Here is a 21,410-nt window from a genome sequence, read left to right as displayed (position 1 = left end):
ACTATCCTAGGCCCACATTAAGGTTTGAGGTGCCTCCTTAATCTCCTCAGAGTTCACTGAAGAACGATGCTTATAAACTCATGCCAAGACCTTTGCTAAATTCTTAGACTCCACAGTTTCTTTGTGGCACAAAGAAAGTTAAATGAGAGACAAAGAAAAGTTCAGTCAGAGAATCAGAGAGGCCCTAGCTCCTTGTGGGTTTTCTCTTTCAGGCAGGAGACAGGCCCGCCCAGTGCCTGAGGAATGCTGCCGGCCTTTCTGGGGGCTTGCATGGGCACTGGCTTTCAATTCTGCTTCTGAAGTTAGTCTGAACAATGGAAACAATTCCTTTCCATGATTAAAATCTTCCACCCTCTAGAATTAGTCCCAGGAAATTAGAACACCAGTAATTGTAGGAGGCCACACAATCCAGGCAATTTAAAGCAGAGTCATTTACAGAAATCACCCAAGCAAAGGCCTTAGAAGATATTTCCTCAGTAGTTTTTGTCCTATAACTTGGGGCCATTAAAGGGTCACCCAATCTCAATGGCTCTCAGTCTCCCAGTTATTAAATCCATTCCAGTTAAGAGATAACACCGAATTGTTAGCAAAGAGAAGTTGTGACACGTGGGCATTTCCTCATACAAAGGGAGATGGATTAATGTGTACTCTGTGTATGTGTGTGTGTTTAATTAGATTTAAGAATTTAAGATTCCATCTTTCACATTTTCTCTGTCATTAAAAAAAAATCACAAAATGAAAACTCAGGATCATATTTTCCCAGTTTCACACCGCCCAAGCTTAAAACTAACAACAGAAGAGCTTTCTATAGCAGTATACATGCATATGATCAATTCTGCTAGAAGTATTTGGTGATTCAGCCTCGCGAATAAGTCATCAGTCCCCAGCTTAATGAAAATAACCCCGCATTGCTCTCGTATGCATTTTTCTTGGAAAGCACTACGTGTTTCTTGTACGTGTCCTTTCTGGCTAACTGTTGCCCTGAGATAATCTTCAAACCTTATATCAAAAATATCCCCTGAAGTCTTCTTAAAACCAAACAACGGTCTAGCTTAACTAGTAAAAAAATGTCTGCCTTGAGCATTGCGCTCTTTCAAGATTATCTATTTAGCATCAAAGTGATAGCAGCAACTTGAAAGATTAGATAAGGAACTTAGGGGGCAGTGAGTTTATATTAATAGGGGAGGAACAACTTAGAAAAAAAGATGAAAGTGGTTATACAATTTGAAGAAAGTAATTAGTGTCTCTGAATTGTACACGTAGAAACAGTTGAATTGGCGTATTTTTTGCTGTGTATCTTCTCAACAATGACAACAAAATTTTAAGAAAAGTAAAAAACATCCATTAAAAAAAAAAAAAGAGGGCTAGTGATAACTTCCTGTGAGTTAGTGAAGGCCCAGATGACAGAACCCTGGAAATAGCTTCTCCTGTCCTTGCACCCAGAAATGTTTTGCTCTGCTTGTCCCTTTGCAGAGGAGTTAAGGCCAGGAGAGAGGAAATACGACGCATAAGTTTAAGGGTTCAACCTCAGTTTCCTTCCTTTTATCCTGAGCTGTTGAAACATGCTCACTATTGTTGAGGCCCTGCCACCCACGTGCTGTAGCCTTCATTTGTGTGCTCACATATTGTCTTTTATCTTCTCTCTACAAAATCATTGGTTCCAAACAGTGGCGCAGGGTTGGAAAACAGCCTAATTGCCCTGCCCAACTTAATCTCAGTGTGATCTAGTACTTCTCAATTTGTATTATATTTTTAGAAACTAAAAACCAGTTGCCATGGAGTCGATTTTGACTCATGGTAACCCCATGTGTGTCAGAGTAGAACTGTGCTTTATGAAGTTTTCAGTGGCTGTGCTCTTTTGGAAGTAGATCACCAGGCCTTTCCTCTGAGGCTCTCCTGGGCAGACTGGAACCTCCAACCTTTCAGTTAGCAGCTAAGCACATTAATCATTTGTGCCACCCAGGGACTTCATCATGTATTTAAACACTGCAAAAAAAAAACTCTCTATTTCCTAAATTCATTCATGCATTCATCTGTCCAGCAAATACGTATTGAACACTTACAAAAGCAGAATAGCCCTTGCACTCATCAAGCTAATAATCTAGGAGAGGGACATGGACAGTCAACGCACCACATGAGTAAATATAAAATCACAAATTGGTTTTGGTACTAAAAGGAGAGTGCTATGAACAGCCATTAATTGAGCACCTTTACCTGGTTCAAGCAGCCAGGGGAGCCTCCTGGAACAGTGAGACGAAGCGGAGGTGTAAACGATGTGATGTGTAGATAGCATCACAGGCAGAGGGACAGCACTCCATTCTACCTTGAATGTCCTACCTTCTCATCCACACCTGGTGAAGTCCACCTCTCCTTTGGAACCATTCAAACGCCCCTCCTTTAGGAATCCTGGTGGATTCTTTCAAACTGAACCAGTCACTATCTCCTTTTCTCTTCCATCCAGTCATTTAACCAACACACATGAAGCACCTACTACATGCCAAGCACCATGGACACTGGGACACAGGTGAAATGACAAGCCTTAGTCCTTAGGTACAACCATCCACCTGGGAATGTTAACACAGAGCTAGACGCACAGCAAGACACCTAACCAGGCTCTGCAGGACCCAGCATTCTGGGTGCAGGAGAGGTCCTGGGTGGGCTGTAAAGGATAAGCAGCATCAGTCAGGGGAAAGGGGACTTCTCAGCTGAAGATGCAGCCAGGGCAGAAAAACAGTGGGCTGGAGCCATAAGGAAAATGAAAATCCTTCAAACTTACTGGGAACCCTAGATAGTGAGAAAGTGCCAGCAAGAGATAAGGCTGAAAGAGTCAGTGGGTCTGATTGTGAAGGGTCAGTTGTGCCACACAAGTTGGGCTTTTTCCTGAAAAAGCCATGGCATGCTTGGATGTGCATAGTGATGATCATTTGAAACTATGAGAATAAAATAAAAACATACAAAACTTCAGGGTGCTGTAGCAGTCTGGGGAGAGACGGTGGTGGAGGTGTTGGATGGAAGGAACACACGATTCAAGAAACAGTAACTGAGGATAATGGTGGAATTTGTGAAGGGATATGGGAGGGTGAGGAAGAGGGAGGGGTCAAGGGTGACTCCCGGCTTCCTGACAACAGAGTCAGAAGTGGGGCCATTGGCTGCAAGGGCAGCCAGGCAGAATGATCCGTTAGAGTTAGGGGAGCCAAGGCAGCATGGTTGAGCAGAGAGAACACAGATTTATTCTAGTTAAATTCATCCCTTATGGATTACATCATCTTACACATCTTAGACAATTTACAAAATAACTACGAATGTCCACCTCATGTGAAAGCCTGAGTCCACTCAGAGGCAACTTGGAAGAAAGGGCTAATGATCTACTTCTGAAAAGTCAGCTCCTGAAAACTGCACGGAGCACAGTTCTACTCTGGCACACGTGGGGTCACCGTGAGGAGTCTGCAACTGGTTAGTTGGCTGGTTGCACTCAGCTAACTGAGATAATGTTTACCTCAGAACATCATTATGAGGAATGAGATAACAGCTGTGAAAATGCTTTACAAGCTGCACAGCTCTGTTCAAGTCTTCTCCTAATTTATTACTGCCATTGTTGTTCTTGTATAGCACAGAGGGAAAGAGTCCACGGTTCCCCCAGCCTGATGCCCTGTAGAGCAGTCATCATGCGTGCATGGTGTGTGAAGGAGTAACGCAGGCTTTTCAGCCAGCAGCTCTGTCCTCCCCATCTTCCTTAGCAACAGAACTCTGAATTTATTCAGGACAGCATTGCACTTTGCCAAAGGATCATACTTTCCAGCCTCCCTTGATGCTAGTTGTAAATTTAGACCAGCGAGATATCAGTGGACATCGGTGGAACTTCCAGAAATGCTCCTTAAACAGAGAATGTTTGACATTCTTCACTCCTTCATTCAGAGTCCTGGCAGAACTTAGACGAGATGGCTGGAACGTCTGCAGCCAATTTGGGCTATGGGTATAAATAAGTAAGGCTTTTACTCAGAGACCACAGAGTAGAGACCTGGAAGAAGCCTGATTCCCTGTGGCTGTGGAGACACCTCCCAGCCCTGGACGGTCCTGCTCTAGGCTGATTTGCATGAGGAAATAAAAACCTTACTCTCTTGTTTAACCTACTATTTTTCAGGTCTTTGTAACTCACAGTCAAACCTAATCCGAAGAGATTGACCTGATAACCTAATACGCCAACAGTAGTTTTATCTCCGAAAGTACAGAACTATGAAAGAGTAAAGTAGGCTAAATATTTATAAAGAATCTCGTAATATCTGTTGGTTTAAATAAGAGAAGAAGGGGGGGGGACCAAATCTAACTTTTAAAAAATGGATTCCATTTACTATATCAGAATCTTTGAACATAAAGTAAACATTTTCAAAATTTCCACAGAAAAATAACAGTGAAATGATCTCAGTTTTATAGTTAAAAAAAAAAATCAACATTTGTTGATATTTTTCTTTTTTTAATCTATCTTTTCCACAAGACTGGTTGTGGTAAAAAAAATAATAATAATAATTCAGTCTTTTTAAAAGCATTTTAGAGCAAACCTGCTCCTGAGAATTCTCAGAGAAGCAGGAAAAACAATGTAATTTCGCTGGATCTATTTGAAAGAGACTTGGATGAATTTCATCTTCTCTTCTCATGCAATTCATTTTGGACTAAGACAAAGTATGGAAAATTTCTATGAAGAATTTGGTTTTACAGCGGGTGAGAAAGAAAGCTGTAGATAAAGTGCAAAGTGCACATACAGGCTTTAGGGATGAAAGCTGTAAGAAAACATTTTTTTAAAAGCAAGCAAGCACCGGAACCTTTAAAGAAGCTTAAAAAAAAGCAAGTAAGGCAACGCTCTTTTCCAAAAAAGAAAAAATCGTCTTTATCTGACTTACACTGTTTCGTGTTATAGCCACAGTTCAAAGCAACACTTTTTAAATCAACACAGGCAGGACTCTGAAGCAGAGATGAAAACAGCTTACCATCTTTAGGAAATGTTCTCCTGTTAACGTCTGTCTGGTTGGCCAGCCTGCTGTCCATTCTTCACAAGGATTCCTTCGGTCCTGCTCCATTCTCTTCTCACTCCCTCAGCAGGTGACCTGACTTCTAGGTTCCGAGAAAAACTGAAGCCATCCTATGGGAACTCCCACAGTTTCCTAATACCAAGCAGGCAACTGCATTTCCACCTGCACCTCCATTCTGGACTTCTTCCTTCTTTTCACTCAAGAGAAGCTGTTTCTCTTCCAGGCTAAAATAATCTCTGCACCTGTGTTTTGAGGTCTATCTATTCCCACGCCTTCCCGGGAGCTTCATTCTGTGCATTGCCTCTTCTCTGTCTTGAATGTTGGCCCTATCACTCTCAGAGTTCCATATCCTCCGCTCACTATGGCTTCTCTTATCCCCTCTTTCTTCTCCTTCTAAGCCAAGTTCCTTTCACTCCACAGCCTATTACTATCTGGCCCCTACCCTGGTGGCTATAATCAAACCATTCTCACTAAGGTTGCACGCACACTCTATATTGCTAACCCCACCAGACGTTGTCAGTCCATTTACAGCAGCATCTGTTACCTTTGACTTCCTTCTCAAAATGTTCTTTTCTATTTCTGTGCAATGATTTCTCTACAAGGATTATCTAGTTTCCCTCTTATCTTTCTGGCTGTTCCTCTTCTAATTTATTTGCAAGTTCTTCACCATCTTTCAGCTGGACATCTAATTTTGAAGTTCCTAAAAGGTAAGTCTTAGGCCCTCTCCACATCCCTCTGCACCTATGCCCAAAACTTCAATCACAATTCCCCACTCCCCCCCACCAACACCCCTGGCCAACTTCCAGTGTTATCTATTAGCTAGTGGCTCCACTGTTTCTAAAGTTTTAGTTGTCTGCGTAAAAGCCTAGGAGCCGTCCTTGGCGCCTCCTTTTTCCTTGTTTCACATATCCAAGCCATCACCAGGTTTGTCAATTTTACCTCCTAAAAATGCAGATTCCACTAACTGTCTTTCAGCTGCTGTTGTCTTTTTTGTGGCCTACTCCCAATGTGTCCAACAAGGGCTCTTACCCCAGGCCCTTTAGCCTGTCCATCAATCTGTAGCCAGAGAGAGATTTTTGAAATGCAATTATAATCATGTCCTATCTTCCTCCACCCAAGTCTTTCCCTGCTTTCCTACTGCACTCAGAATGAAGTCAACACCCCTTCATACGCCCCACAAGTGGCTGCACTGACAAGGCCCAGCCTGCTCCTCTGTTCCACTCTTACTTGCAATTTGGGTTCAAGACACAATAACCTTATTTCACTCTTACAGCTAAATTTATGTTTTACTGATTTTAAGCCCTCTTTTTATATATATATATATATATATATATATTTTTATATATAATGAGGGAATCCCTGGGTGGTGCAAACTGTCAACGTGCTTGGCAGTCAGACACCACCCAGAAATGTGTCTAAAGAAAAGATTGGCAATCTACTTCTGAAAAATCAGCCATTGAAAATCCTACGGAGCACAGCTCTGCTCTGACACACCTGGGGTCACCTTGAGTTGGAATCAACCATATAGCAACTGATTTTGTTTTTGTTTTAATTACTTTCTGGTGCCTATTGGCAGTTCCAATCCACCAGCTGCTCCTCAGGAGAAGGATGTGGTAGTTTGCTTCAGTAAAGATTAGTGCCTTGAAAGCCCTTTTGGGCAGTTTTACTCTGTCCTATACGGTCACTATGAGTCAGAATTGACTCAATGGCAGCGCATTTGGTTTTTTAGTTTTTTGGATGTTGCAATTATCTCTTAAATTTTGGCTTTTCAAACTGAAGTAGCCATGTTTTCTGCACCATCACAGAAGATAACAACCCCTCAGCAGTCATTCCTGATGCTGCTGCCTTCTCAGCAAGACACAAGCACGCTGCCTACTTCTGCTGGTGATCACCCTGGGAAGGGCCACACCTTGGAGTGAAGTAGCAAGGCTGCAGAACAAGTCCCAGAGTCAGTAACCTGCAAAACTAAGCCTTAGAAATAGCTACTTTTCAGATAAAGGAAATAGCAGACATCCTTTGTGAGGAAGGCACTAGAATTTCAGGGAAGCAACCAGACAAGGTTTCTTAACTGATCTTTCGTGAATTTTACTCAAAGAACACTATAGCAAACTGCTTCTTGGTTGCTTCTAACCCGAATTTTAGCCCCGATGCATTGAATGCTGCTGAATAGGCATATTTCTCATCATTGCATTTCCCATACAAGCATTTTTTTTACCAGCTGATACCCATGTTATTTCTTTATCTCAGATACGATGTGGGCCTGGCAGAACTTGCCATTTTTCTCTTATCTCGTGGTCCCCCATTATTTCCTTTCCCATATCCAGGGAGTTCAGTGGTAGAGTTCTCGCCTTCCATGCAGGAGACCCGGGTTGGATTCCCAGGCAATGTCAGTGAAGGCTTGTGTGTTGATATGATACTGAACAGGCTTCAGCACAGCTTCCAGACTAAAATAGACTAGGAGGAAAAGCCTGGTGACTTCTTTCTAAAAATCATCCAGTGAAAACCCTATGGACCACAAAAGTCCAATCCAGAGCCAATCATGGGGAGTGTTTTGTTTCATTGTGCATGGGGTCACCATGAGTCAGGGATTGACGGCAACTAACAACATCATCCTGCTGAAGTCTGGTCCCAGGTAAGTGGCAGGTAAGGGACCAAGATGGAGATAGTTGTTGAGAAAGAAGAATGAAATGGGGAGCAGCTCCCCCCTTTTCCCTGACACCTGATTAGGACCGGGTAAAGTTGGGTGGGATGTTGGGGTAAATGTTAAGTTCCTTTATAATCTCAGCTTTTTCACTGATGTTCCAAAAGCTGAGGTCAGCTTCTTTCTTTCTTCCTCCTGCTGGTCATATACCAACTGACAGTGACACAGCAGGCATCCCAGAACCTCAAACCACAGGACCAGATCTGTCAACTGCTGAAGTCCTTGTAGCAAGTGGAACACTCATATTCAAAGGTAAACGTCTTCAGGCTGAGTGCCTGTGACTGGGGCCAGAACAAACCCTGGGGTTGCTTTACCTCACTGCATCTTTTCTCTTTAGCCAGAGCACATGCCCATTGCTAAGACTGTCCCTAGTAAAACCAGCTAACAGAACTTTACTACCCTAAATCCCAAACACACTGACTGCTGTCAGGATTTAGTAATAGGCTTTTTTATCTCCTAGCAAGGAATAAGGGATGAACATGTAACGCCAGAAATCTATTCATTCTGCCCTTTCGGAAGCATAAGAACTAAAGGAGGGGACTGGAGCTCTCAGGTGCTGTTCCTGAAGGTAATGGGACCTAATGTTCTTTGCATTCCACCATTGTGCTGCAGGTATTCTTCAAGCTAAGATAGGGGCCCTATTGTCTCATAGCTAAGCGACAGCTTTAAAGTCAACCAGTCTTGGGTTTCAATGAGGGCTTTGCCCCTTGCCAGCTCTGTGATTTTTTTTTTTTTACTTGTAAAAGTATGAGTTCTTTTCTTTTTTTTTAATTTTTATTGTGCTTTAAGTGAAAGTTTACAAATCAAGTCAGTCTCTCATACAAAACCTTATATACACCTTGCTGTATACTCCTAGTTGCTTTCCCCCTAATGAGACAGCACATGCCTTCTCTCCACCCTGTGTTTCCATGTCCATTCAGCCAGCTACTGTACCCCTTGACCTTCACATCTCCCCTCCAGACAGGAGCTGTCCAGATAGTCTCATGTGTCTACTTGATCCAAGGAGCACACTCCTCATCAGTATCATTTTCTGTCTTGTAGTCCAGTCCAATCCCTGTCTGAAGAGTTGGCTTCGAGTATGGTTCCTGTCTTGGGCTAACAGAAGGTCTGGGGACCATGACCTCTGGGATCCCTCTGGTCTCAGACAGACCATTAAGTCTGGTCTTTTTACTAGAATTTGGGGTCTGCACCCCACTGCTCTCCTGCTTCTGCAGGGATTCTCTGTTGTGCTTCCCGTCATGGCAGTCATCAGTTGTAGCTGGGCACCACCTAGTTCTGGTCTCAGGCTGATGTAGTCTTTGATTTATGTGGCCCTTTTTGATTCCTGGGCGCATACTTACCTTGTGTCTTTGGTATTCTTCATTCTCCTTTGCTCCAGGTGGGTTGAGACCAATTGTTGCATCTTAGATGGCCGTTTGCTAGTGTTTAAGATTCCTTAATTTTGCCTTTGATGCTCAGGGTTGTCATACGTCTAGCTTGTCATATATATAATCGATTCACTTTTTAGGGGGGTCTTTTTTGTAAGAGGGATCCGTGGAAGCTACTGACTAGTTTACCATCTTGGCCCTGCCTCCTTCCAGCTCTGTGATCTTGTACAAGTTATTTTACTACTCAGAGCCTTCATTTCCTCTCTGGAAAATAAGAGTAATGGAGACTAAAGGAAGTACGGTAAGAAGATGAGGTGTAATCCATACTGATCTTCATCAGTAAGTGTTTCAAGTCATCTTCATTCTTGGTAAGCAAGGTTTATCATATGCAGGTCACAAGTTATCGTCCTGATGTCACATTTTGTTCATATAGACTAGTTTCTTGGATTATTTCTTCAGCATATAGATTGAATACTTAAGATGAAAAGATACAACCTTGCCACATATATTTTCCAATTTTAAACCATGCAGTACCCCTCTGTTCTGTTCAAAAGACTGCATCTTGGTCCATGTACAGGTTCCATGTGAGCACAATTAAGTATTCTGAAATTCCCATTCTTTAAGATGTTGTAATTTGTTAGGATCCACATAGTTGAATGCCTTCATATAGTCAATAAAACACTGGTATACATCTTTCTGGTAATCTCTGCTTTCAGCCAAGGTCTATCTGATATCAGCAATGATACTCCTTGTTCCATATCCTCTTCTGAACACAGCTTGAATTTCTGTCAGTTCCCAGTTGATGTAGTACTGCAACTGTTTTTGAATTATCGTTAGCAAAATTTTATTTGCTTGTGATATAAATGATATCCCACATTCCATGTTCTTTTCTGAATCCAGCTTGAACTTCTGGCATTTTCCTATTGATATACGGTTACAGCTGTTATTCAATTACCTTCAGCAGAATTTTTGCTAGCGTGTGATAATAATGATACTGTTCAATAATTTTCTCACTCTGTTTGATTGCCTTTCTTTGGTATGGGCACAAATATGGATCTCCCCCAGTCACTTGGCGTTTCTGTGGAGTAAATGCTCCCACTGTGGCCAATTTCAAACTACCAAGCAGATGTTGCTAAACGCAGAGCTGGGAGGAGAGGTACATGCTCAGCCCAGGCTCCAACCACTGATCCTTGCCCTTGAGGAAGGTCCTTTCTGACAGGGCCCCTTCTAGTTAAAATGTGACAAGGCCCCCCTCGCTCACCAAATCTCTTCACAAGGAATTTTTCAGGGTCTTGATGATTTCAGCAAAGATGGATTCTAAATTGGAAATCATTACACAGGCTTTTTGTTTTTTACTTCATTAAACATCATTTGAGACATCAGGTCCTGCCCAAATTTTACTTACACGAGAAGATCCAAAGAAAACAAGTGAAAAAAAAAAACTTCACATTTCTCCAAAACTGTAGATGACTCAGTCTCTTCACTCTGGCGTGACCTAAAGCACAGGGGACCTGGCTGAGTAGCTGGGACTCTGCTAGTGTCTTGTCTTGCACACAGTGGTCTGTGGAACACAAGGCCCTAGCTCAGTGCAGGAGAGGCCCAGAGAGAATGTGAGCATCACAGGGACTTTTTTGTCTCCTTGAGCCTTTGCAATCGCCTTGTAGACGCATAGCACAAAGCACAGGCTAAACTATTTGTGGACAAATGGACCCCAACTCTTACAGCGATCCCATGTGTGTCAGATTAGAACTATGCTCCACAAGGTTTCAGTGGCTGATATTTCAGAAATAGATTCCTAAGGCCTTTCTTCTGAGGTCCCTCTGGATGGACTTGAACTTCCAATGTTCCGATTAGCAGCCGTTTGTGCATCCAGGTACTCCTTGCCCAGGCAAACTCCCCCAAAGGAATTTTCTGGGTGTCAGCATAAGTCAGGATGGAAAAAGCAAGAGACCAAAGGGTGGTGATGTTTCACAGCCCCAGTGCTCAGCTCTACAGTGCTAAAACTACTGGACTTTCTCTTCATACAAAGCAGAAAACCTGGGAGAGAAAATGACTATGAGGGACTTTTTGCCAGTCTGGGAATGTGCAGCTCGCTGTGTTTGCTGCACTCCACTTTACAAAAGTAGGCCTGGTCCCCTGTGAATAAAGGTCCTAGCAGGACTGGCAGGCTGCCAGCATGGCGGGGGTGGCAGTGGAGCAGGCCCACGACCTTGCTAAAGGGCCTTTCTGCCCGACACGGACCTGAGCAAACACAGGGTATGCCCAAACAAACACATTTGACCAATATTTGGCCCAAATCCTTTTGCTACTTGGACCTGTAATAGACAGATATCTGGCTGTAAGCATTCAATTCCACTCAGTCCTGCCATGAAGCCACATAGTCGCAGTCCTGTGCCTGTGACCTCAGAGTCTGTGGGCAGCAAACTAGGGTGAGATCAAAAAGGCAGCATTAGCTGCAGAGGTGAGGAGACAGGGAAATCAGGAAACACAGTTCACCCATTTGTACTCTGAAGGCCCGGGGAGAATCCAGGATAGCCTCAAACACCCTTGTCCTCCCATGGTATCAAATGCTAACTGAAGACACACAGTGACAGTAACTTCTCTCCCTGGTATAGTTGGCACTCAGAGACTACATCAGCCTTAGTTTAGCCCAGTCAGTAAGAGCCTGGTGTGGGGTGTCAGGCAGCCTGAGTCCAAACCCTGGCCCATTATTTACTTGCTTTGTAACCTTGGGCAAGTTAATGTCTCTGTGCTTCCTCATCTGTAGACTAATACCTACCTCATAGAGCTGAGGCGAAGATAAAATAAGTCATTATGTGTAATGCATCTAAGCTAGAACAGCACCTAGCACATAATATGACTAAGTGTTAGCAATTGTAGAAGAGAATTTTGGAAGGCTTTGAAATGGGCAAAAGGAATTGTTGAGTGACCTTCCGATGGAATTCTGGAGATTATAAAGATTTAATTCTATAGGGGTGTACGCCTTTGTTTTTCCCTGATTAGGCTATTTTACAACTCTGTAGAGATACAAGTTAACTTCGTGTCCCATGGCATACGACTGATTATCATGCCGTGGATATGGACCACATTTGCCCATTTGCAACCACTTGTGAATTCTTTTCAGCATTCCTTATCTGTGAAGGTCCTTTGAGTGTCCTTTTGAACAAGTTGTAATATCTTACTGGTTTCTTCATTAACTAATGAGTTAAATAAAGACTTAAAAATAAGATCTTTGACGTGTTCATTTTGCATTTGTGTGAGACACATTATTTTACCCTTTTAAAATTTACTCTTTAACACTATCATCATCATCATTTATTATTTTCTATTGATTCACTCTTTCATTCAACAACTATTTGCTGAGTGTCCAATGTGTCCCAAGCACTACAGGCTTCCTCACATTTGAAAAATACTTCAGCTGTTTAGAAGTTAGGATTTGGTATTAAAAAGCCAAGTTTTTAATACACTTCAAATGTTTTCTGAGTAGCCCTGGTGGCACAGTGGTTAAGCACTTGGCTGCTAACCGAAAGGTTGGCAGTCCAAATCCACCAGCCACTCAAAGGGAGAAAGATGTGACAGTCTGCTTCCGTAAAGATTTACAGCCTTGGAAACCCTATAGGGCAGTTCTACTCTGTCCAATAGGGTCATTTTGAGTCAGAATCTACTCGATGGCAATGGGGTTTTTGGTTTATTTATTTTCTGAAAAACTTGGTACTGATCACATTTTTGAGATCCAGTCACAACTTCTCAGCATTCTCCTAACAATCAGGAAGTCTCTCCTCATTTTCATTTCCAAAGGCTTTCAGTAATTCAGACACGCACAACATGTTTCATCACCATTTCACTTTTCTTTCCGCAGCATGTTATTTTGTTTGCTTAACAGAAAGCCCATTTCTACAGCTGACTCTGTCCAGCAGGGAAGGTACTGCTGTAGATGGGCAGGGCTTCTCAAAGTGGACAGCACCTGTGAGATCATGCTGGAAGCGCTAAATAGCTCTTAGATGAAAGAGTATTACCAGGTGGTCAGGAGTCCATTTGATCTCTTAAGATTTCAAATCTGTAATTTAAAAGAAAACACCCTGCATGGAAACCCAGTACTAGCGAGCTTAGTTAAAGCTTTGATTCCTTTGTCAACACAGAGTTCACAGGTGAGCTGAGATTAGCCCAAACTTGCCTTTGCCACCCAGGTTCATCAAAATGGGAAAACAAGAGGGGCTTGGGGAAGGACGCTGGCTTCAAGGTGACTCTTCCTATTCCTTAAAACATAGCTCCATGCTAAGGGTATCTTTGTGGTTCGCAACCATCTGGAAGGACTCAGGTGATCCATCAGCTCCCAGACTTAAACAAAAACAAAACAAAAAACCCAGTACCAGCGAGTCGATTCCGACTCATAGTGACTCTATAGGACAGAGTAGAACTGGTCCATAGAGTTTCCAACGAGTGCCTGGCGGATTCGAACTGCCTACCCTTTGGTTAGCAGCCATAGCACTTAACCACTATGCCACTAGGGTTTCCCCCAGACTTAAAGACCATGTAAAATAAGGGAGACACAGAAAGTCCGATCCAGGAAGGGCAGCCCGAAAAAGTTCAGGTGGACATTGCGTTCAGACGCACCCCAAATCCATCCTGACCTGCGGAGACTGAAAATGGTCCTTCGGTTGGGACTATTTTAAATCAAAGGCTGGCATGCTGGCAGCTGCACAAGAAAGGAATGCCTAAGAAAACAAATACTAGTTAGAGGGCGATTTAATGCAGTTAACTGCAGTGGGTGGAGGCTGGAGGGCAGTAGCTTTTAACAAGTTTTATTTGAAAGACTAACTCAGTGTGGTTGTCACGACAGTTGTCTTTGTGGCTGGGGTCGTATTGCTAACAGATGGAAACCTGGCAGGCTTTCCTAATTGACGCAGATGCTTTACAAGAGGAGTTACCATGCGAAGTGATTCCAACGTTAACCTTACACAAACCGTTCTCCCCTATGTTAATAAACAGAACATTTTAGGGCTGTTCTGGTCAAAACACTAACAGAAATATTCAGCAGTTCCTCCCTTTTCATCTCTGTTTGCCCTCTGAGAATTCATTAAAAAAAAAAAAAAAAAATTCTGCAGAGAATCAATGCCTGGGGGAAAAAAGAGTGAGAGAGAGAATATTTTGCAAAGATCCCCATCTACAAATACCCTTTCTAGTCTTCCAGGTACCTACCACGTTAGGATATTCATGAAGGGAAAATAAGCCTAGAGGACACCTACCAGTATTTAGGAATGCCAGTGTCAAAATAGAATTTACCATCCCACTGTTGGTTTTGAGAGATCAGTTTGAGAAAACTGCTTTGCAGTACAAAGCAAATTAACAAATAAGTAAATAGAACACCATGGAATGAAGCTTGGTATTTCATATTTAAGAACCAAGCTTACTTTTAAGGAAGAAAACTTGTTGAACTTTGCCGTACTTGAAAACAGAACATGATGACACATAGAGGCATACACCCAAGCAGACGCAGCCAGCCAGCAGTCGAGACAGAGGTGGGGAACACCCAGGAACGCAGTTCTGGGAACTCCTGGTACACTTTCACGCAAATCATTTAGCAGCGTGGGCTGCGGCCCCAGAGCAAATGATTTCCATTTCTGAAACAGCTCGACTACTGCACCAAGGTAAATGGCCACCTGCCTCTCAGCCTGGCCAGCCCGAAGGAGTGCCAGGCCAGATCTACAGGGATTTTGTCAATCTTCTACTATCGTAGGATCAGAGAACAGTGGGTACACATTCTCAGTAAAGCTCTGTGAGTTGATAACAATTATTCTTTTTTTTCCTCCCCTTTCTTTTTAAATAGTTTTGGGTAATTTGTGAATGACAATACAAATGATTGGAACCAACGATTTTTCAAATAGTTCCCAAGTACTCCACCTACATTTTCGAAGACCAAATAGCTGCGTCCAAAGAATTCCATGAATGTAAGCATTTCTCAATATGAAACTTGTAAAGGCTTTCACCTTTAGAACAGACAGATCATGTCCGGGGCCAGATAACCTGCAACTAATGAGATTTCTTGGGAAAGCTATCAGTTAGTGTTGTTTCTTAAATCGACTACAAATGAAAAACTATTCTGGCAAAAAAAGGGGAGGGGGAGATCAATGACTGTAATTTCCACATATGGTCTGAAATATTTTTTAATATTTGCCAACAAAAATAAAGACCAGGTTATAGAAAAGTACACATATGTAAGGTAAATGACCTGCTTCCACATGCTACCTCTCCATGCTCCTGTCCAGTAGAAAATAAGACCCAGGAACTCGGCCAGGTGGAGGGATGAAGAGATTGGGCTGTCTTTGACCCTAGGACACTGAGCGTTGTTGTCACCTACGTTGATTTCCTTTTTTTAAAATTAAGCTTAATATATGGCATTTCTGAGGTATTGCCAAGAGGCCTACTCTCTGACCTGTCAAATCAAAGGATCCTGGGTACACACGGTCAGGAACAGCACTGATCACATCTCTAGCTTCAGGGTGGGTGAGTGTGAGGTGCTGTGTCTGTGCAGGTGTGGCAGGGTGGGTAAGTGTGAGGTGCTATATCTGTGCAGATGTGGCATGGTGGGTGAGGATGAGGTGCTGTGCCTGTGTGGGCAAGGTCTTCAGAAGAGCACTGAGTGCAATAGCTGCAGGCTGACCTCTCAGAGCCGGAGGGCCAGTGGGGATGGAATAGCAGACGCATTCAAGGGCAATCAGAGGCACTCCCCCTCTCCCAACCACCAAGTTACCAACAGAATGTGTGTTACCTAAGAACCACCATGGCAAACTAAAACTAAAACCAAAACCAAACCAGCTGCTGTCCGGTCAACTCCTACTCATGGCAATCCCATGTGTGTCAGAGTTCAATAGTTTTCAATAGCAAATTTGTCAGTTTGTTGTACTATGGGGGCTTGTGTGTTGCTGTGATGCTGGAAGCTGTGCCACCGGTATTGAAATACCAGCAGGGTCAACCATGGAGGACAGGTTTCCGTTAAGCTGAGCTTCCAAACTAAGACAGACTAGGAAGAAGGACCTGGTGATCTATTTCTAAAAAGAATTAGCCAGTGAAAGCCTTATGAATAGCAGTGGAACACTGTCTGATATAGTGCTGGAAGATGAGCGCCTCAGGTTAAAAGGCACTCAAAATGCAACTGAGGAAGAGCTGCCTCCTCAAAGTAGAGTCAACCTTAATGATGTGGTTGGAGTCAAGCTTTCGAGACCTACATTTGCTGATGTGTCACAACTCAGAATGAGAAGAAAAACTGCAAACATCTATTAATAATGGAAACCTGGAATATGCGAGGTATGAATCTAGGAAAATTGGAAATCGTCAAAAATGACATGGAACGCATAAACATTGATATCCTAGGCATTAGTAAGCTGAAACGGACTGGTACTAATCATTTGAATCAGACAATCATATGGTCTACCCTGCAGGGAATGACAACTTGAAGAGGAATGGTGTCGCATTCATCCTTATCCAGTGATAGGATAACATCCATATGCCTACAAGGAAGACCTGTTAAAATGACTATTATTCAAATTTATGCACCAAACACTAAGGCCAAAGATGAAGAAATTGAAGATTTTTACCAACCTCTGCAGTCTGAAATTGATCGAACATAAAATTAGAATGCACTAATAATTAATGGTGATTGGAATGTGAAAGTTGGAAACAAAGAAGTAGGATGGGTATATGGAAAATATGGCCTTGGTGAAAGAAACGAATGATTGAATTTTGCAAGACCAATGACCTCCTTATTGTAAATACCTTTTCTCACCAGCATAAATGGTGACTACACACATGAACCTCACCAGATGGAACACACAGGAATCAAATCAACTACATCTGTGGAAAGAGATGATGGAAAATCTCGATATCATTAGTCAGAACAAGGGGCCAACTTCAGGTAGACCATCAATTACTCATATGCAAGTTCAAGTTGAAACTGAAGAAAATTAGAGCAAGTCCAGGAGAGCTGAAGTATGACCTTGCATATATCCCACCTGTATTTAGAGACTGTGTTGGTCATCTAGTGCGCTGTAACAGTAATACCACAAATGGATGGCTTTAACAAAGAGAAGTTTATTTCCTCACGGTAAAGTAGGCTAAAATCCAAATTCAAGGTGTCAGCTCCAGTGGAAGGCTTTCTCTCTCTGTCTGCCTTCTCATCAATGTTCCCCAGACTACGAGCTTCTCCGAGCAGGGACCCCAGGTCCAAAGGATGCACTCTGCTCCCAACACTGCTTTCTTGGTGGTATGAGGTCTCCATGTCTCTCTACTCGCTTCTCTCTTTTATATCTCAACGTCATAGAGACAGGATTTACAACACATTGGAAAATCACATAATACCAGGAATCATGGCCCAGCCCAATTGATATACACATTTTTGGGGGGGACATAATTCAATCCATGACAGAGACCATCTCAAGAAGAGATTGGATGTGTTGAACACTAGTGACTGAAGACCAGATGAGTTGTGGAAAGATATCATATGTGAAGAAAGCAAGAAGTCATTGAAAAGACAGGAAAGAAAGAAAAGACCTAAATGGATGTCAGAAGAGACTCTGAAACTTGCTCCTGATGTTCAGTAGCTAAAGCAAAAGGAAAAAATGATGAAGTAAAAGAACTGAACAGAAGATTTCAAAGGGCTGCTCAAGAAGACATGATGACATGTGCAAAAGACCTGGAGGTAGAAAACCAAAAGGGAAGAACACACTCAGCATTTCTCAACCTGAATGAACTGAAGAACAAATTCAAGCCTCGAGTTGCAATAGTGAAGGATTCTATGGGGAAAATATTAAACAACACAGGAAGCGTCAAAAGAAGATGGAAGAAATACACAAAGTCACTATATCAAAAAGAATTGGCCAACAGTCTACCATTTCAGGAGGTAACAGATGATCAGGAGCCCGTGGTACTGAACGAAGAAGTCCAAGCTGCACTGAAGGTACTGGCGAAAAACAAGACTCCAGGAATTGACAGAATACCAACTGAGATGTTTCAACAATTGGATGCAGTGCTGGAAATGCTCACTGGCCTATTTCAAGAAATTTGGAAGACAGCTAAGTGGAAGAGACCCATATTTATGCCTATTTGGCCAACTAAGTGGAAGAGACCCATATTTATGCCTATTTCCAAGAAAGGTGATTAAACCAAATATGGAAATTATCAAACAATATCATTAATATCACATGCAAGCAAAGTTTTTCTGAAGATCATTCAAAAGCAGCTACAGCAGTATATTGACAGGGAACTGCCAGAAATTGAAGCCGGATTTAGAAGAGGATGTGGAACCAGGAATATTATTGCTGATGTCAGATGGATCCTGGCTGAAAGCAGAGAATGCCAGAAACTTGTTTACCTCTGTTTTATTGACTATGCTGAAGCATTCGACTGTGTGGATCATAACAAATTATGGATTACATCGCAGAGAATGGGAATTCTGGAACACCGAATTGTGCTCATGAGGAATCAGGAACCAAGAGGTAATCATTCAAACAGAACAAGGGGATACTGTGTGGTTTAAAGTCAGGAAAGGTATGCGTCAGGGTTAGATCCTTTCACCATACCTATTCAAACTGTATGCTGAGCAAATAATTCAAGAAGCTGAATCCTGAAGAAGAATGGGGCATCAGGATTGAAGGAAAACTCATTAACAACCTGCAATATGCAGATGACAACCTTGCTTGCTGAAATTTAAGAGGACTTGAAGCACTTACTGATGAAGACCAAAGACCACAGCTTTCAGTATGGATTATACCTCTGCATAAAGAAAACAAAAATCCTTCAACTGGACCAATAAGCAACATCATGAAGAATGGGGAAAAGATTGAGGTTGTCAAGGATTTCATTTTACTTGGATCCACAATCAACACCCATGGAAGCAGCTGTCAAGAAATCAAGAGACACATTGCATTGGGCAAATCTGCTGCAAAAGCCTTCTTTAAAGTGTTGAAAAGCAAAGATGCCACCTTGAGGACTAAGGTGCACCTGACCCAATCCTTGGTGTTTTCATTGCCTCATATGCATGCAAAAGCTGGACAATGAATAAGGAGGACTGAAGAAGAATTGATGCCTTTCAATTGTGGTGTTGGCAAAGAATATTGAGTATACCGTAAACTGCCAAAAGAATGAACAAATCTGTCTTGGAGGAAGCACAACCAGAATGCTCCTTAGAAGTAAGGATAGTGAGACTACGTTTCACATACTTTGGACATGTTATCAGGAGGGATCAGTCACTGGAGAAGGACATCGTACTTGGTAAAGTAGAGGGTCAGTAAAAAAGAGGAAGACCCTTAATGAGATGGATTGACACAGTGGCTGCAACAATGCGCAGAAGCATAGCAACAGTTGTGAGGATGGAACAGGACAGGGCAGTGTTTTGTTCTGGTGTGCATAGGATCTCTATTAGTCGGAATTGACTCAATGGCACCCAACGACAGCTTTTCAGAGATAGATTGCCAGGCTTTTCTTCTGAGGCATCTCTGAGTGGAGTCAAACTTCCAACCTTTCAGCTAGCAACCAAGCATATTAACGGTTTGCATCACTCAGGGATTCCCAAGGGAGATTGAGAGACCTCAAACAATCTTGGATCAAAGCATATCAAGGAGAAGCAGTCTCTCCTGGAATGCTTTCTTGAAGCTCTCCATGACACCCATTTGGCCAGGGGCTGTGTCTTCCTCTATAGCCATAGCCGTGCAGCACAGCAACAGGCCTTCTCTAGGCCATATCTTCCATGGTATAGAAAGGAGCAATGAAGGTGTCTCTTGTTTTCCATCACATTTATGGTCTCTTCTTGACCAGCCTGGTATCAATTAAGGAGCTTCCTAAGGCCTGTCTGGGATAAAAATATTAAATAGGTCATATTAATTGAACACTTACAATTTGCCAAATATGAAACTGAATCTTTTATATGCATTAATCATCCGATCTTTCCAACAGCCCTAGAAGGTAAATATTATGATTAGTATACTCATTTTACAAATGTGAAAACCGAGCCTCAGAAAGGGCAGGAAACTTGCCCAAAGTGACCCGTAAGCGGCGCCTGGGTTCTGACCTCCATACCAAGCTCCAAGCCTTCAGTCTAGGTTGGTTATTATGAGCAGGCAAGGGAAGAATCAGAGTGCACACATCAAGTCTCCAATCAGTGGCTATCGTTTTGGCACATGTGTATGTCTACCACTTTAAAAGTTTCCTTACTAATTAGATACTTCTAAGGTCAATCTTGGAGTCCCTGGGTGGTGCAAATGTGTAATGCACTCAGCTTCTAACCAAAAGGTTGGAGGTTCAAGTCCACCCAGAGGCTCCTCAGAAGAGAAGCCTGGTGATCTACTTCTGAAAAAATCAGCCATTGGAAACCCTATGGAGCACAATTCTACTCTGACACACATGAGTCAGAGTCAACTCAAAGGCCAACTGGTTTTAAGACCAATTTATGTAAAACCGTAAGTTAGATAAAAGGTACCTTTGACCCTTGTCTCCCTTTTTCAGGTCCCTTCCTTCCATTGTGTTACTTTATATCGCCCTCAGCTACCTAGTACCCTGTTACTCTTTTTATCCTCTTTATGCCTGTGTCCACCAAGCTGGACAGGAAATCCACTCTCCTCTGGAAGGATCAGAACAGGTTATAATGGAGCAATTCCTGTATCTTGCCTAGTCTTTCACTTCCTAGTGCAGAGTCAATGGACTATGGCCTTCCAACCAAATTAGTCTTGCTGCCTGTTTTTTCATTGTTGTTTGTTTTGTTAAATAAAGCTGTTTTGGAATACAGTCACGTTCATCTGTTTATGTATTGTCTATAGCTGCTTATGCACTATAACATCAGAGTTGAAAAGTTGTAATGGAGACTATCTGGTCAACAAAGTGGAAAATACTTACAGAAAAAAGGTTGCCAAATCTGCTGTAGACTGGCACTGTCCAATAGAAACATAATTTGAGCCACATACATAATTGTAAATATTCTAAGAGCCACATTTAAAAAAAGTAAAAAGAAACAGAAGAAATTAATTTAAATATGTTTTATTTCACCCAATATTTTTATTTCAACAGTTCAAGACTAGCCACATCTCAAGTGCTCAATAGCCACAAGTGGCTAGTGACTAGCATATTGAACATCACAGCTTTAGAGGGTTTAAAATTTAAAATATACGCAGACAATAACTGAGTCATGAGAAAGTCTTTACTCCTTTTCCCATCCACAGTACAGGAAACAAATGCCTGACCCCTGCCAGGGTCAGCATCCAGTGCCTCATCACCCTGGTTATCAGGACAACTACGAAATGTCATCATCTCTAGAAACTTTGGTGTCAATAT

The sequence above is a fragment of the Elephas maximus genome, chromosome 23 (genome assembly GCF_024166365.1).
Source record: "Elephas maximus indicus isolate mEleMax1 chromosome 23, mEleMax1 primary haplotype, whole genome shotgun sequence".
Classification (NCBI taxonomy): Eukaryota; Metazoa; Chordata; class Mammalia; order Proboscidea; family Elephantidae; genus Elephas; species Elephas maximus.
The sequence above is the reverse complement of the archived record's forward strand: the minus strand, read 5'-3'. Positions refer to the sequence as shown.